Raw genomic sequence first — 16,673 nt, forward strand, 5'->3', positions numbered from 1 at the left:
GTTTGTTTGTTTGTTTGTTTGTTAAATAGCCGTCAAAGGCCACATCTCCACTCACTACACCAGAGATTGATCTTCTGGCATTTGATTTAGAGGATCTAGTTAAGACCCACTAAATCGAATACTCTGGGTCCGCACCAGTATTCCTTGCAGTTGCAAGGAGTAAAGGAAGCCAATGGGAGCATTTGCTCTCAGTGTCCTCCCTCAGTGAAGATGGTGCCAAGTTCAGCTTAAAATAAGTTGACTCCAGCTACTTTACACAGCTGGAGTTGCGTACTAGACCTGGCCTATACGAGTACCTATGGACAACATCCATTGTAGTCAGTGGGAGCTCAGCACTTCTGAACATCAGGCCAATTTTATTTAGATACCTAAGTGTGAGGTTGAGAGGTTAAATCTGGGCACTTGGGGTTGAATGTTTTGGGCATGTTCCCTGCCCAAGGCATTTACAGTCTCAAGATGGAAACACTTGAAGGTCTGAATACAACCTATACTAGGTGAAAAAGTTACCCATCACTATCTCCAAAGCAGTATTTCATGTGTTCTATACTGTACACAGTATTTTCTAAACATCTCAAAAGGCATATTTCTTAGATGCAAGGCAGCAAATAAATATTAATTTATTTTAATCAATTTATAGAACTTAAGGACAACAAAGTATTAGTTATAATGATCTTCCTGTAGGAAAACTCATGGAAAAGGGTGGAATCCATGAAGAGATATGCAGAAAAGTGTTGTTTTATTTGCATTGCATCATCCCCCTCAGACTGTTGTTTCTCATAGTGAGCCTTACTTCTGGACATGCTGCTGGGAAATAAAAGTAACACCATTTACTGCCACGTGGATCAATTATGGGAGAGGGGGACAATAGCACTCCAGATGTGCTGAGCAGTTTGGACAGCATGGTGTCCTGAACCCAGGCATCCTTTGAATTGATCAAATCTATGTTCCAATGGGCTCCAGGAGAGTTGAGTAGCCCTGACATAAACTTTTTGGACTGTGTAGGACAATATTGCACAGAAGAGCATTTTCACATGAATGTTTCTTGCCTAAATTACATTAGAGCATGTTTCCCTACAAAACTGTGAATCCCAGGCCTCCATTTTTACACTGTGCAGAAGTTCTACAGATATTGGAAACGTGACTTATCTTGCTAACCTATCTGCCTTTCCAAAGTATCTATCATCACAGAATATGCTTTACCTGCACCGATTTCAGACAGGGACCATATTTTATGTGTTTGCACAGCACCTAGCAAATGAAGTTCTGATCCAGAACTGGGGCTTCTAGTCACTACTACCATAAAAATACAGGAAGATCCCTGGCATTTGAGGAGTTACTACTTGGTGATCTTGATTTTACATGAGAAGGGGAGGCCATCACACTGGCCACTAAGGGTACACCTACACTGCATGTTTATTTCAGAATAAGCTATTTCAGAAGAAAAACTCTAAAATAGCTTATTTCAAAATAGCACATTTACACAGCAAATGCCCATTGAAATATCATTGATCTATTTCAAATAGCATGTCCACACATAGTGGCTCTCAATCACATTTAAAGCCCCCTAGGAGCACTTCAGGCAGGGCATCATGACAGCAATCACTTCCTGAGGTTATCTGAGGCTCGTGGTTAAAGGGACCCCTTTGTACAGCCGTGTCTCAGGCTCCTCTCTTTTGGCTACCTCCTTGAGAGACAGCAAAGCCTTTTCACTGCCTGCTTTGGTTGCCCTTGCGGACACCACAGCTCTCCAGCCATGGAGCTGGACCTGCCTCCAAGCAGTCGATGGCTCTTAGACCCCATGCCATACCTCCTGCTGCAGTTATAGCAGGCTGCCCTCATGGCTCTGCAGGAACAGGACCCACCACACCCTGTGGGGCACCTCCTCTCCTCTCTCCAAGTGCTGCTCATGCAGCACGACCCCTCCCACCCTTCTATGCACACCATGCACTGCCACTTCTGGTGACTGGACACCAGTTCCAACTGGTGGGTCCAGCTTGTCCTGGAGTGGTGGGATGACCAGCAGTGGCTGCAGAACTTCTGCATGCAGAAGGCCACCTTCCTGGAGCTCTGCGAGAGCCTCGCCCTTGCCCTCCAGCGATGGGACATCCACATGCGACCAGCTACCGCCCCGCCCCCTCCCCCCTCCGAAGCAGGTCGCCATCGCCTTCTGGAAGCTCACAACATGGGACAGCTACTGCTCCATTGGGCACCAGTTGAGTGTGGGGAGATCAGCAGTAGGGGCTGTGGTCATGCAGGTAGGGAGCTCTCTTGCAGGAGGGTGGTGAACTGCTGGAATGGGGTTCCCCAGGGAGGGGTGGGTAGTGGTGCAGGCTCCCTCCCTGGAAGGTTTTTCAGTCCCACCTTCACAAAGTCCTGCTGGGGGATGGGGTAAATTGGGGGTTACTCCTGGTGTGTGTGTGGGAGGGGTGGTTGGTGGTCTAGAGGACCCTGGCAACCCTGTGATTGTCTATCTCCTTCTACGGATGGTGAGGGTCGTTAACACCACCCTGCTGTGCTGGCCTGTCATCCTGGGCGGCGTGGGCTCCATCATCATTAGCTTTGCCACGATGAGCTTCCCTAACTGCAGAGGGGCTACTGACGGCAGCCATATCCCCATCTGGCCCCAGACCACTGGGCCACTGAATACATCAGCCGCAAGAGGTATGTTTCTATGGTCCTACAGGCCCTTATGGACCACTGCGGCTGGTTCACCTACATCAACGTTGGGTGGTCAGGGGAAGGTGCATGACACCAGCATCTTCTGCAACTCCAGCCTCTTCCAGAAGCTGCCTGCTAGAGCTTTTTTCCCCAACCGCACCATCAGGGTTGGGGAAATGGATATTCTTATCTGTGTTGGGGGGGACATTGCCTACCCACTGCTGATGAAGCCCTACGTGGGAGGCATGGACCCAAACAAAGAACATTTCAATGCCAGGCTCCGCAGGGCCCACATGGTTGTGGAGGGCACCTTCAGCCATCTAAAAGGGAGCTCGGTGAGTGGAACGGCCCCCAAGCGGTGGCAGCGTGTTGTGTCCTCCACAATATATGCAAGAACAGGCAGGAGATGTTTCTGGTAGGGTGGAGGCTGAGCAGTTAGCTAAGGCCTTTGAACAGCCACGCATGGCTGCCATCCGGCAGGCCCACCGGGGGCTGTGAGCATCCAGGAGGCCCAGGGGAGCGTTCCAGAGAAGGACCCCAGTGACTCTCCCCTGGGCCTCCCCACAAGGGGTCTGTGCATTGCTGTTCAGTGCCTTGCCTTCCACATCCCTCCCTTCACCCCTTCCCTTTCCCTGTTGGTACAATAAAACAGGGGCCCTTTTGTTTTGAAACGATAAATTACATTTTGTGTTTCTCTGGGGTAATTGTAACTGGGGAAGGAACCTGAAAGAGGGGAGGAGGGGAGAAAAAAGGGCAGAGGGGGCAGGAGAGACTCACAGATGGGATGGGACTGGTGCCTGCTTTGAGTGGGCCCATCGCCACATGTGCAGGGCCCTTGGTGGCCATGGGAGGGGGAAGAAGCTGGAGGGGTAGGCGCTGGGGCAGGAACGGCTACAGGAGCAGGAGTAGGAGCAGCCACCAGGCGCTCCACGGCAGTGGTGTGGCCTGCTGCAAGAGCTCCTGCCAGGTGGTGCAGCACAACTCCATGTCTGCCTCCAGAGCCCGCTGCAGGGCACACCGCGGTGGCAAGTGATGTGCTCCTGCCGTAGGTCTTCATGCAGTTGCCTTCGCCTGCAGGTCATGTGGGGCCTGGAGGCTGGTGCAGGAGGTGTGGCTTGTGCCTCACTCGCAGCTGGTCCAGCGGTGAAGAAAAGTGAGAAGGGCAGCCGTCCCAGGAGGCAGGGTGCCCGGAGCCCAGCCCTTGTCTCTGAGCCAACACGGAAAGGCCTCGGGTCAGACAAAGGCGATGTGTTTTGAGCAAGGCCATCTGTGGCTTGGACAGCCCAGGGGGGAGGGGCATGGACAGCCCAGGGGGGAGCCCCGCTACCTCCACATCCTGGAGACAAGCAGGCATGGGAAGGTGCTGGCCGGGCTGGGAGCTTGCAGGGGAGAGAGCAGCAATGGGGCGGCTCAGTTCCCCTCCGTGCCGCGCACGCACTGGGTCCAGCAGTGGCAGTGTCCCACAGGGAGAGGACTAGTAACCCTGCCTGCTGGAGGGGAGAGGAGTGGAGAGGAGGGTGTTGCAGGGAGGGGTGTGTGAGTGGCAGACACCGCTTGCTGAGGTGGGTGCTGCTGGGGTCCCCTCCACTTCTTCCCCCTCATGCTCCCAGCAGGCTCTCCTGGCAGGGGACCGGTGCCCTTCGCCTCACCACGCTGGCCCGGGAGCGTGGGCATGCCCATGTGTCGTGTGCGGCTGTGACCCCATCCTCCCTACTGGTGGTTTGTGGAGGGAGGTGGTCCCACCACAGGGTTGGGAGTAAGGCCTCCCCAGAACCCCTGGCAGCAGGCGTGCAAGGTTCCTGAGCGGCTGCCTCAGTGCAGCTGTCAGCTCCAAGCTGCTGCTCCATGTGCAGCCACATGCACAAGCTGCTGTGCCATCCCCAGGCTAAGAAGGCCAGGCAAGGAGTGTGCAACCCCTCGCCACCCACCGCCTCCCCGACGTGGGTCCAGAGAGTCATGCAGCTCACCTGATGGTCCTTCCCTGGCCTTGTCCACACCCTGGATGACATCCTGGGGGAGGGATACCGGCTCCAGGGACAGGGTGAGGTCCTGGCTAGTAGTGTGTGTGCTGGCCACCTCCTCCTCCTCCTCCACTGCCATGCCCTCCGGGAGGCTGATGACAGGCATCTTCCAGGCCCAAGTCAATGACAAGGGGAGGTGACCTGTCCCCCGCCCCCCAAACCAAGATACTACCCAGCTTTCTTTGAAGAAGACAAAGTTGAGATTGGTCCTGCCTGGGGCAGGGGGCTGGACTTGATGACCTCCTGAGGTCTGTGATTCTCTGATCCTATGATTCTAAGTCTGGGGTGCCAGTCTCGACTGGGAACTCCTCTCCCTCCTTTCCCTGGCCTTGGAATAGGCCTGCTGGAGCTCCTTCACCTTCATTCTGACCTGGTCCAGAGTGCAGCTGTACCTCCTCTGGGCCCGGCTGTCGGCCATGCAGCCGTACACACCAGCATTTTGCCATCTCTTGTGGAGATCCTGGCTGTTGGACAGCTCCCCCCAGGGATCCAGGATCTCCACATCAGTCCACAAAGGCACTCTCCTCTTTCAGCCCTGGGCAGGGGCATGGGAGTTGGCTGCATCTGGGCTGGCAGCCGTGGAGGCCTCAGATGGCATGCTGGGGTCTGCCATGGCAGAGGTCGGGCAGGCCAGGGTGGTACAGGAATAGCAGGGCCTGCTGTGTGCCACAAGCCCTTTCCCCAGTGGCTGTGGCTTTGAGGGCTCTAGGGGAAGGGGAACTATAGAGTCCTGATGAGTGTGGACTGAGTGGCCACCAGGGCACCACTGGGAAGCCCAGGAGGCCACTTATGTTGAAATAACTCTACCTGCCCCGTCTACACACACCCTATTTCAAAATAGCTATTTCGAAATAGGGGTTATATAAAATGAAGGTTATAGAAGAAGGAATAAAAGCCCGTTATTTTGATATTATTTCAGAATAATGTGATTTATTCTGAAATAACACTACTGTGTGGATGTGCCCTAAGTGTCCTACAAACCTCCCTCAAGGAGAGCAGACTGTGAGAGACGGATCAGAGGCTTGGAGCTGCAGTTCATGAAAATAATCCCCCCACTTCCACATGGGCCGTGTTCTCTGTAAGGTGTGCACTTGTGCAGCTGCTCAGAAAAGATTCAAATGCTGCCTGGCTGATTAGCAGCTAAGTATTTTTTGTTTGTACTGGTGGTGCACATTCATACATTCTTGGGTGCACATACAATTATTCCACACATAGATGGGGAAAAAAATCTGTACGTAGAGAAGAGAGATTAGATTAGGATCATGTGCGTGATCCTAAAACTTTTTTTCCACAAGCCTGTTGCTTAATTTTTGGTTTTTGTCTCTTACTACTTTGCTGTCATGAAGTGTTGCTGGAACTGTATCAGTCCCAGGATATGAAAGAGATAAGGTGGGTGAGATAATAATTTTTATTGGACAAGCTTGTGGTGGAGAAAGCAACAAAGCTTTTAAGCTTATACAGAGCTCTTCGTCTGTCTTGCTGTCATGTGATTAATGGTGTCGTATTCACTTCAAATAGCTGCACAATGTGCTCCTGTTCCTATACTTTTTGGAATTCCAGATCTTGGTTTTCTGTATATTGTTGCTCCTCAGCTAAGTGGTAGCAAACTTTAGAGCCTTGTCATTTTGTTTCCCATTGGAAGAGAAATATATGATGCAGTGTTTGGGTGGGTTTCTTTTAAGGATAATTTGTTTTATTTACATTACTAGAAGATTTACCCAGTGTTATTCGGGTCCTTAATTACTTTTTGTTTCCTGGAACATAAAATGGAGCAGCTGGAGCTGAGAGGTTCAGCATGCAGGCTGAGCGTCTCTCTGTGGCTGCTGCAGCTCCAGGAGGCACAGCCAGGGGAGTTGTGCAGGTCCCTTGGCTGGGACAGGTACAAGTTTATGTGTTCTCTGTGCTTCCCAGCCACAGTGAGGAATGCAGCAAACGGTGCACTTTCTCATAGGGAAATGTTCCTGTACGAATTGGAGAGGAGTGTCAGTCCCTCTCCCACCTGCCCTCTCTAAAAAGCACTGGGGGTGGGAGACTCAGGGCTGGGACAGTGCTGGACTTGAGGGGGCGGTTCTCCCAGCCAGTCCCTTTCACCTTCCTAGTGATTCTCTCTAGTTTTATGAGAAGTAATCCCATTCCAGGCACATCCCATTTTCCTGGCACAACCAAATCCTGACCTTGGTTTAAGTTATGATAAGAGGAAGCTGCATACTGAATGTGGTAGTCCTAGCTCTTACTGTTTAAGAGGAATTCTTAGGCAGATCGATTCATACACAGACAAATTCTCTCAAATATGTAGTAGATAGATAACAGTAATTGAACAGATGTGATTGCAAACAGCAGGCAGGCAATTCCCTCATCCAGGAATTGCAGCCAAAACACCAATAATTGATTCCCTGAGATCATTTCCACTTCAAGAAATTGACTATTTACAGCGATCAACTCAGAGAAAAAACTCCCTCACTGCTTGCCAGAGCCCCACAAAAAGAATAGACATAAAAAATTAACAACAATGCAAAATTTCATCAAAAATTCAACACAGTATGAGAAGTCTTAAGACTGTGTAATAGTGCCATCTGGTGACTCCTGTCTTAACAATAGTCTTCATTCTAATTCAGTGGTCACCAACCAGTAGATTGAGATCTACCAGTTAAACCTGGAGCCTTTGACAGGGGATCCTGACTGGTTTGGCCAGGAAGCTCTCAAGTGCTGGCACTTCAGTTGCCTTTCTGCGCACTGTCCTGCTGCTCCTGGCGTCTGCCTTGGAGCTGCACCTTGGGAGAACATAAGAACATAAGAACATAACAACGGCCATACTGAGTCCGACCAAAGGCCCATCCAGCCCAGTGTCCTGTCTACCGACAGTGGCCAATGCCAGGTGCCCCAGAGGGAGTGAACCGAACAGGTAATGATCAAGCGATCTCTCTCCTGCCATCCATCTCCACCAAACAGACTGGGGATACCTTCCTTACCCATATTGGCTAGTAGCCATTTATGGACTTAACCGCCATGAATGTATCTAGTTCTCTTTTAAACCCTGTTATAGTCCTAGCCTTCACAGCCTCCTCAGGCAAGGAGTTCCACAGACTGACTATGCGCTGTGTGAAGAAATACTTCCTTTTATTTGTTTTAAACCTGCTGCCCATTAATTTCATTTGGTGGCCCCTAGTTCTTATATTATGGGAACAAGTAAATAACTTTTCCGTATTCACTTTCTCCACACCACTCATGATTTTATAGACCTCTATCATATCCCCCCTCAGTCTCCTCTTTTCCAAGCTGAAAAGTCCCAGTCACTTTAATCTCTCCTCATATGACGGAACCCCTATCATTTTAGTTGCCCTTCTCTGAACCTTTTCTAATGCCAGTGTATCTTTTTTGAGGGAGCCTCCTGCTTGCTGTGCAGAGTGTAGGAGGGAGAAGAGAGGGGTGCTGGGGTGCTGATGTCAGGGTCTCCTTCCTCCCCCCACTCTTGTACCCTGTCTCCACGCAGAGAGAAGGGGCTGGAGGCATCTCGGCAATGCAAATCTCTGTCACTGTCATTCTCACAAACACACACTGTCCTTCACGCTCATCTCCTGACCCAACACGTACATGGGGGGTTGTTGCTACTTTTACTGCTTGCAAAGTGGGTTAGTTTTGGTTTTTGACTGGTCTGTGCAATTTGTAACTTTCATTTCTCTCACACTTACATTTAATGCTCTGACATGTCATGGCTGGAGTAATTCCTATGGGAACTGTGCTTCTGGAGGTGGCTGGCATGTACCTGCGGCCCCTGAGAAAGGCAGAGCAGGGGGTCTCCACATGCTGTCCTTGCCTGAAGACAGCACTCCTGCAGCTCCCATTGATTGATAATGGGGAACCATGGCCAGTAGAAGCTGTGGGGTCAGTGCCTGTAGACGAGGGGCAGCACATGGAGCCATTGCTGGACATTCCAGCTGCTTTCAGGAGTGGTGCAGGGCCAGGGCAGAAGTAAACCTGCCTTAACTCCATACCTCAAGCGGCTGTCCACAACCCTGTGCTCCCCAGACAAATGCCCTAGCCCCTAGCCCACTGCACTTCCTGAGGGTTCCTTCTCCTGTGTTGGCTGGCTGGTCACTTCCATGGTGGGCAGAGGGACTCCCACCCACCATGCTGTGCTGTGCTCCCCAGGCTAGCACACTGTCCCCTATGTTCAGGGTGTCCCTTATCCTGCCTTCCTAATGAAAGAGCCATCCCTGGGGCAGCCTGTGTTAGCTGTCTGACAGCTCCCAGGATGGGCAGGACTTGACCACACCAGTGTGCTCCCCAGATGAGCACCCCATCCCCCATCCCACCTCCCTACCTTCAGAGCAGGGCCGGATTAAGACTTTTAGAGGCCCTAAGCCCGTGGTCACCAACCAGTAGATCGCGAGCTACCGGGAGATCTCAGGGGCTCTAAGAGTAGCTCTTGAGCCCTCTCTGAACTGCGCGCCTGCACAGCACATTTACATTAGATTTCCTCATGTAATGTAGGCGGGGCTTCAAGGAAGGGGCGGGGCAGTAGATCTTCGCCTGTTCTGAGATTTAAAAAGTGATCTTGGGTGTAAAAAGGTTGGAGACCACTGGCAGCACTGAAAAGATTATGGTGTCATCCCTCCCCCCCCCCCCCCCCCATGTAATTCAAAATAAAAACAATGCTATACCATAAAATCTCTCTTCTTTTTTTTTTGGTGCCCCTGCTTTGCCGGTGCCCTAAGCATGTGCTTAGTCTGTCTATTGGGTAATCCAGCCCTGCTTCAGGGGGTCTGTTATCCTGCCTTCCTAATACGGGGGCTAGCTCCATCACTGGGGCAGCATGTATTGGCTGTCCAGCCACTCCCAGGATGGGGGGAGGACAGTTGGGACTTGAGCTGCGTAGGGGGGAATAGGACTCCAACCCACCACCCTGTGCTCCCCAGGCAAATGCCCTAGCCCTTAGGCCACTCCAGGACCCACCCCACCTATTTACTTTCAGGGCATCCCCTCCCACACTCCGACCCCTTGACCCAAGACCAGAGCCTGCACCCCAACCCCCTACCCCAGCCTGGTGACAGTGAATGAGATTCAGGGAGGAAGGGGGTGGAGTGAGCAGGGTGATGCCTCGGAGTAGAGGAGTAGGGGTGGAGCAGGGGCGGGGCTCAGAGAAGCGGGGAAGGAAGCAGAGCAAGGGTATTTGGGTTTGAGGTAGATCTTACATTGCACTTCAATTGAAAAAGTGATCTTGTGGTTAAAAAGGTTGGAGACCCCTGTTTTATGTGTATATATGACAGTATCCTATTTTCCTAAGGCTTGCACAACGCCAGTTTTAAATGACATGTCGAATTAAAAGCTGCATTAACAATTATACTTATTTTTCCTACGATACTATAAAACCATAGTTCTCTTGCCCACACGTTTGCTTGTATTCCACATATAACGAGACCAGGCTATGGAAGCTTACCTCTTGACCAAGCTTAGTCGTTATAAATTCAGAAACATTTGTTGGTTGTTGAGCCTAAACTAAACTCTAAACACCAAAGAAATAAGAGTAATTGAAAATGTCCTCTCCAGATTCAATTCATGCTCCCTGCTCTCTTTTAATTTAATATAGAAAATAAAATAAAATAAAATGCAGTAGCTCCTTGGAATTCAGTCCGGCTGTTTCTAGACTGCATTCCTTTCCGTAAAAGGGATGCAAATTAGACACATCGCAATTGCAAATAAAGCGGGGATTTAAATCCCCCCCCACACTTCATTTGCATAAAAATGGCTGCTGCTTTTTTCCGGCTCGGAGCTTTGCTGGAAAAAAGCACCAGTCTAGACGCGGATCTTTCAGAAAATAAAGCCTTTTCCGAAAGATCCCTTATTCCTCGTAAAATAAGGAGTAAGGGATCTTTCGAAAAAGGCTTTATTTTCAGAAAGATCTGCGTCTAGACTGGCGCTTTTTTCCGGCAAAGCTCCGAGCCGGAAAAAAGCGGCAGCCATTTTTATGCAAATGAAGTGGGGGGGATTTAAATCCCCGCTTCATTTGCAATTGCAATGTATCTAATTTGCATCCCTTTTACGGAAAAGGGATGCAGTCTAAACACAGCCTCCATGTTTCTTTCTTTGACTCCAATGTGGAAGCTGGAAAAGCGTGATTTTCCCAGCTGGTCTGAATAGCATGGAAAAGTCTAGGTCAGTTGTTCAGTATCTGGAGAAGATACAGCCTAGGTTAAGACCAAGCACACTCTTGTCTCCTTGGGTGTATCTAGACTACAGGGTTTTTTCGAAAAAAATGGCCTTTTTTCTAAAGAACTTCCCCTGTGTCTAGACTGCTGCCGCGTTCTTTTGAAATTAAATCGAAAGAATGTGGCAGTTTTTTCAGCTGCAGAAAACCTCATTTTACAAGGAATAACGCCTTTTTTCAAAAGTGCTTTTTTGAAACGCAAACAGTTATTGAACGCAAACAGTGCTTTTTCGAAAGAGAGTGGCTCTCTTTTTCAAAAATACTGGTTGCTGTCTAGATGATCTCTTTCAAAAGAAGCTTTTTCAAATAATTTTGAAAATGCCTCTTTCGAAAGAGGCTTGTAGTCTAGATGTAGCTCTGATGGCTTAATGCCACAGCAAGAGCATGAAGCAGAAAGACCTCCTCAAAAAGTGGAGTCAAATCTCTTTCTGTGCTGTTAAGTGACTTTCTCTTATGTGAGCAGCTGCTGCAGCTCAGGATTCAGGTGCTGGGTTTGTGAATTTTTTGCTGGGGATCAAAGAGGAAAGTCCTCAGTAGGGAAGTGATCAAGCCCTTTCACTTGAGGGTCTGAGAAAGAAAGCTGGCCTGGCATGATGGAAGGATGGTGGGGCTGCCCTGTGCACCTGATCACAATGCCACTCAAATTTAGTTCAGCTGCCCCACCATCTGGTAACCCCATGTACCAGGATGCAGTGCCAGTTACCACTTCACATTTAGGGCATGGACAGGAAGATAACTTGACCCCCAATCTTAGCAAAATTCTGGTTGCAACCCAGCTCAAACATGGATGGGTCTGGGCCATAACCCATTGCCTCTGTCCTTCAGTGTTCGTGCGCCGCCGTTCAGGACCTCAGGGACAGTGCTGGGCACTTAGACCAAGTCTAGATTTTGAAATGCAGAATTTACAAGCCATCTGAAAACGCAGTCAAGAGTCGCGAGTGATCCCAGGGCACGGTCTTGAGCCTGCTGGTAGGGGGCCTGTGGGACTTTGGTGCCAAGTGGGTGGAGAATCTGCAGCCCGTCCAACCGTCGCCCTAATGTTGCTCCTGAGAGAAAGCAATAGCACAGCTGGAAGTGAATTAGATAGAGCTGCCCATAGTACCTGTTAGTCTGACTTCTCAATGCCTAGAGGAGCTAATTTACTTCCCAGGGTAGAAAGAGGCTTTTGGAGCTTGCTGACTGTTAAACTGCTTGGAATAAAAGCAGCCAGAGATTTCTGCCAGGTTTGTGCCATCTTGGTTAAACTCCAGCTCGTAGCGAGAGTAGTTCCTGTTAAACATGAGCACTCTGCTACCTTTCTGATGCTGATTATAGCTTACCATGGTGAGCTCACTCTTGGTTCTGAGTGTGATCCAAGTACAACTTGGAGGTTCCCACATGGAACCAGGGAGGTAACGGTCAAGTTTCTCTTTGAATTTTGGGTTCATTCAAACATTCACTCTCAAGTGGAAATCCAGGGATGCACAGGAAAGGTCTACACATGCTCCTGCAAACCAAAGCTACTGACCTCTACACAGTCCCGCTGCTCTTGATTAATGGGGAGTCTCTTCTAGGTACTTTGTGTGCTTTGGGTTTCACATGGTCTGGAGTCTCCACACGCGAGGAAATCTAAAAGGAGAGACCCACATGATTATCCCCTGCATACTGTTTGCAACTACTATTCTCCTGCCCCTTGGATAATGTTGTTGGGACTCCAAAAAGGGACTGCAGTGCCCTTGCTCCTGTAATGGTCTGTTCTTTCCCATAAACCCCGGCTGCTGTGTTTGTGTGTCTGAGGATGTGCCTGACCTGGGCCAATGCTTTACCTTTCCTGCTTCGTTTCTTTAGCAATCCCTTTTCATCTTCCCCTGCAGCAAGCAACCCATTGCAAACAGCCACACAGAGACTTGTACCACGTTCATGAGGAAATACACCCAACTCCTCACAATATGCACTTAGGCATTTGCTATTTTTGTCCTTTAACACTGACATTTCCTTTGCACATTTATAAATGGATGTGAAGGTGAAAAGATGAACTACCAAAGCAGATCATTGTTGTTAGACAAAGGTCTTGACCACCGTGGACCTGATCCAGAAAATATTTGATGTGACCTTGAATGGTGCAAGAACTATAAAGCTAGAGGTGCAGAGGAGAGTTTGCTGTGCCTGGGGAGTAGCCCATGTATATAAGGGATGGAGGCGCAAACAATAGAGGAAAAAGTGAACAATGGGAAGGACATCCTCACAGTGAGGAAAGGAGCCAGCCAAGGCTGTGGTTATATTATGAAAATGGGTATCAAACATCCTCTAGCCCTATTTAACTGGTATTGAAAAGGGTAGTCCTGCTAGGGTGGACACAGTTAGCCCTATTCAACACCACCCATAATAGTAAAATGTGCTAGATAGAGGTTTGGCAGACTTTGTTCCAACATAGGCTGAAGTCAGCTGACTGTTCCCATTTGTGGAGGAGGAGGCAGAGCTTTGCTTCACATAAGTAGTCAGACAAAGCTGACCTTGCTACCATGCACAATGTCACAGTGCACAGGATGAAGGCAAAGCAGATGGCACAGATAGACAGATGGGGGAAAGAAACACAGGGAAAAGGGGAATCATCTATTGGCTTTCTTTGGGTCGAGAGGAGTCACAAAAACTGCCTGGGGCTGGAATAATCCACGGTGTGAGCAAAGGGAATGCTGAACGTGGAGGCTATGGGGGAGTAAACCATCCACTGGAGGCAGTATGCAGGAAGGAAATGGGTGGAAGACGGAGAGGAAGACACGTAGAGATGGGATTTGCAATGAAAAAGCCATCTAGTATTGTATTGTATCTATGCTATCACTTACTAATATCAACGAGAAATTTAACAAATGACAAAGTTACTTAAATTAGAAAAATATTTGTTCTCTGAAAAGAATTTTTCTTCCCTCCTCTTCCCCCTCCTCCCATGACACTTCAGATGTGGTTTTGAAACATTGGTTTCATAATGTGACTAGAGACGACACAAAGGCTACGTCTACACTGGCCCCTTCTTCGGAATAGCCATGCTAATTTAGAACTTTGCAATAGGGAAATGCGCGGGGGATTTAAATATCCCCCGCGGGATTTAAATAAACATGGCCGCCTTTCAAGTAGGAATAAGAGATCCTCCGGAATAGGGCTTTATTCCGGAGGATCGTGCCAGTCTGGACGCTCTCCGGCTTTTCCCCAAGCCGGAAAAAAAGCGGCGGCCATGTTTATTTAAATCTCGCGGGGGATATTTAAATCCCCCGCGCATTTCCCTATTCCAAAGTTCTAAATTAGCATGGCTATTCCGAAGAAGGGGCCAGTGTAGACACAGCCAAAGACTCTGGCAAGATAACAGCGATGGGATTGTGAGCCACGTGTGTAGTGCCTGCAGACACGGTGGGCATGGCAAGTGATGTTTGTAAAGTGTTAGCTTTTCCCCCTAACTTCAGCTTTGCTTCGGCAGCAAAGTGTAAGGATGGGGAATTTCTATACTGGATTTGATTTTTCTTCCAACCAAGATTGTTGTTCTAGTATCCTTTGCTAGTAGCAAATAACTTTTATTTGCTGTGAACCCCAAGAAATTGTATTGCACTGCCGAGAGCAGGAGTCTATGGACTTACAAATAACTTCCTACCACCTCATGAAGCCAGGAAACTCTCTCTATTTACATAAGTGAAGGTGTGTTTTTTCTCATGATGTAAGACAAAAAAAGCTTGTATTTGGTATTTTCTTTAAAACTATATAAACAACGCTAATCTATCAAAACGTGTGTTTTCCTGGAAAATGCCTGACTAAGCTAAAATGCTAATTTGTGTTTATGGGAAGTGTTACTTAATGCACATCTGTTTACCAGGGGGTCAGTTAACCTCTTCAAGATGATTTGTACTGCCCTCTAGTTATACTTCTCCAAACAGGAATTATGGAGTAAATAAACAAAAGATAGCATACCTATAATTGTAAACTGCCAAGGTAAAATGGCATAGAAGAAAACTGATCAAATCCTAATATAACTTTTGTATGAATGAGGAATTTATGGCAGTTAGCATGTCAGATACAGGTAGGGTTGACTAGTCAGCAAGTATGAAAAATCGGGACAAGGTGTAGGAGATAGCCCTGAATATTCCAACTATTCCTACAACATCAGGAGAACTGGTCACCCTAGATTGAGACAAAGTACTATTAGGGTATGGAGGGTTCCGTTGTGTTTCTATTTTTAGGAATGTTGATGTACATTTGTGTAGCCCCATTGGCTTCAACAGAAGCCCCATTGGCTCTCTGCTGATGCACCCCAGATGAGGACCAGCCCTGTGTGAATTTGTGAAACGTGATGCATTAGGAATACTGGAGTAAAACTCTTTATCCACAGCAGAGGAAACACTGCTAGACACCCAAGGATTCCCTGGCAGAGGGCCAACATGACTAGCTTAACACCATCTTAGTCTGCCCCTCTTCGAGGTGCCATGTATGTATCCAGTGTGCCAACATGCTCTCCCAATCCTCAGCTACCAGAAAGGCCCCTGGAACTATTGTGGCTTATACCTGGGGTTGAGCTGGCCCCAGGGCTGGGGGAAGGGCACAGAGGTGACACACAGTGACTCCTGTCCTGCACTGAGATGGATTCAATAGTATCCGTTAAGGACCTAGAACCTAAAACTCTCTAGCGGGGATTTTAATCTAGATCCCTTGCTCCCAGAAATCAATTTGCACCAAAGGCGGCAGGTGTAAGCGCCCTTACTGACAACGATCTCCAATTCAAAGTTCATGTTGTGTGTGTATACTGGATGCCTGACAAACAGGGTAGCTGACCTCCAGACAACCACCCCCCTCGCTCATGGGCAGATTCAGCCACCAGACTCTGGAGGTGGTGGCCACTGGCCAGGTAGCACTGAGGCTACTATCCTCCACCTGCTTCACCTGGGACATGGGGTGACTGGCTTTCCAATGGCTACAGCGGTGCCCCCTGCTGGACAGGAGAAATGAGGGGTTGCTACCGAGCACAGGAGAACTGATGTTTCCTGTTTTAAGACCTCCAAAACAAGATCTAATAAAACATGACAAAGAAATATCCAGCAACAAAGTACATGCTCCCCAGCAATCGGTGCTCACCCATCCTAGCAGAAAAAACAGGGACCGAAAGGCCACAGCGGCTAAAGGACTCCAACAGCCCTGCTGATCACAAGTGAGGTAGGTTGGCAGGGGGCAGTGTGGGGAAGCTTGCATTGCCACAGTCCTGGCTGTACCTGGCCTGTACATTAATATGGGACCTGAGTCTTCAAGTCTGTTGAGCCAGCAGCTCTGAATTCAAACCACTTCTTTTTTAAAACCGCTACATTGGGCTGCGTGTCTCACCAGATTTTTTCTACCCTCCAGGCCTGTGCTCTTCTGCCCATTTAAGAAACAGTAATCCAGCCCTGACAGTGGGTGGCCTTCGAAAGAAATTACTTCCCTGATATGAAAACAAGAGAGGTTTTGCAGGAGAAGCACAGACGTATATGTTACGTCAGTGCTATAATAAAGCACTTCATCTTCTACATCCTATTATACTTCACCGCCCTAGAGGCAGCTCACGCATATGTATTAGATTGTCTTTGGCTGAGTAGCATCCTAAATGTGTTCGCTACAGAATGAGACTCCATTCCACCCTTTGTTTTATTATAAACGTGAATATCTCTTTAAACATAGTGAGGATGTGGGGGGAGAAAAGTCAAAAAAACTTTTCCCAAAAAACATTTGCAATCGTACCACTCCTCCCATCAGTCATCAGGCTAATATTAAACTGGCAGCACGCTTCCTGTTTCAGGGTA

The 16,673-nt window shown here is 48.8% G+C and overlaps 1 long non-coding RNA gene across 1 annotated transcript in view; it reads right to left on the bottom strand.

Moving 5' to 3' along the window:
• Positions 1–62: 62 nt before the first annotated feature.
• LOC142830989 (uncharacterized) overlaps positions 63–16,673 on the bottom strand; it is a 58,654-nt gene continuing 42,043 nt past the window's right edge. The window contains exons 4-5 of the long non-coding RNA XR_012906572.1: positions 12,392–12,492; positions 63–7,450 (exon numbers count right to left, since the gene is read on the bottom strand). This is a non-coding gene — a long non-coding RNA (uncharacterized LOC142830989). The remainder of the gene's footprint in view (positions 7,451–12,391; positions 12,493–16,673) is intronic.

Source organism: Pelodiscus sinensis, chromosome 11 (assembly GCF_049634645.1).
Source record: "Pelodiscus sinensis isolate JC-2024 chromosome 11, ASM4963464v1, whole genome shotgun sequence".
Taxonomy (NCBI): Eukaryota; Metazoa; Chordata; order Testudines; family Trionychidae; genus Pelodiscus; species Pelodiscus sinensis.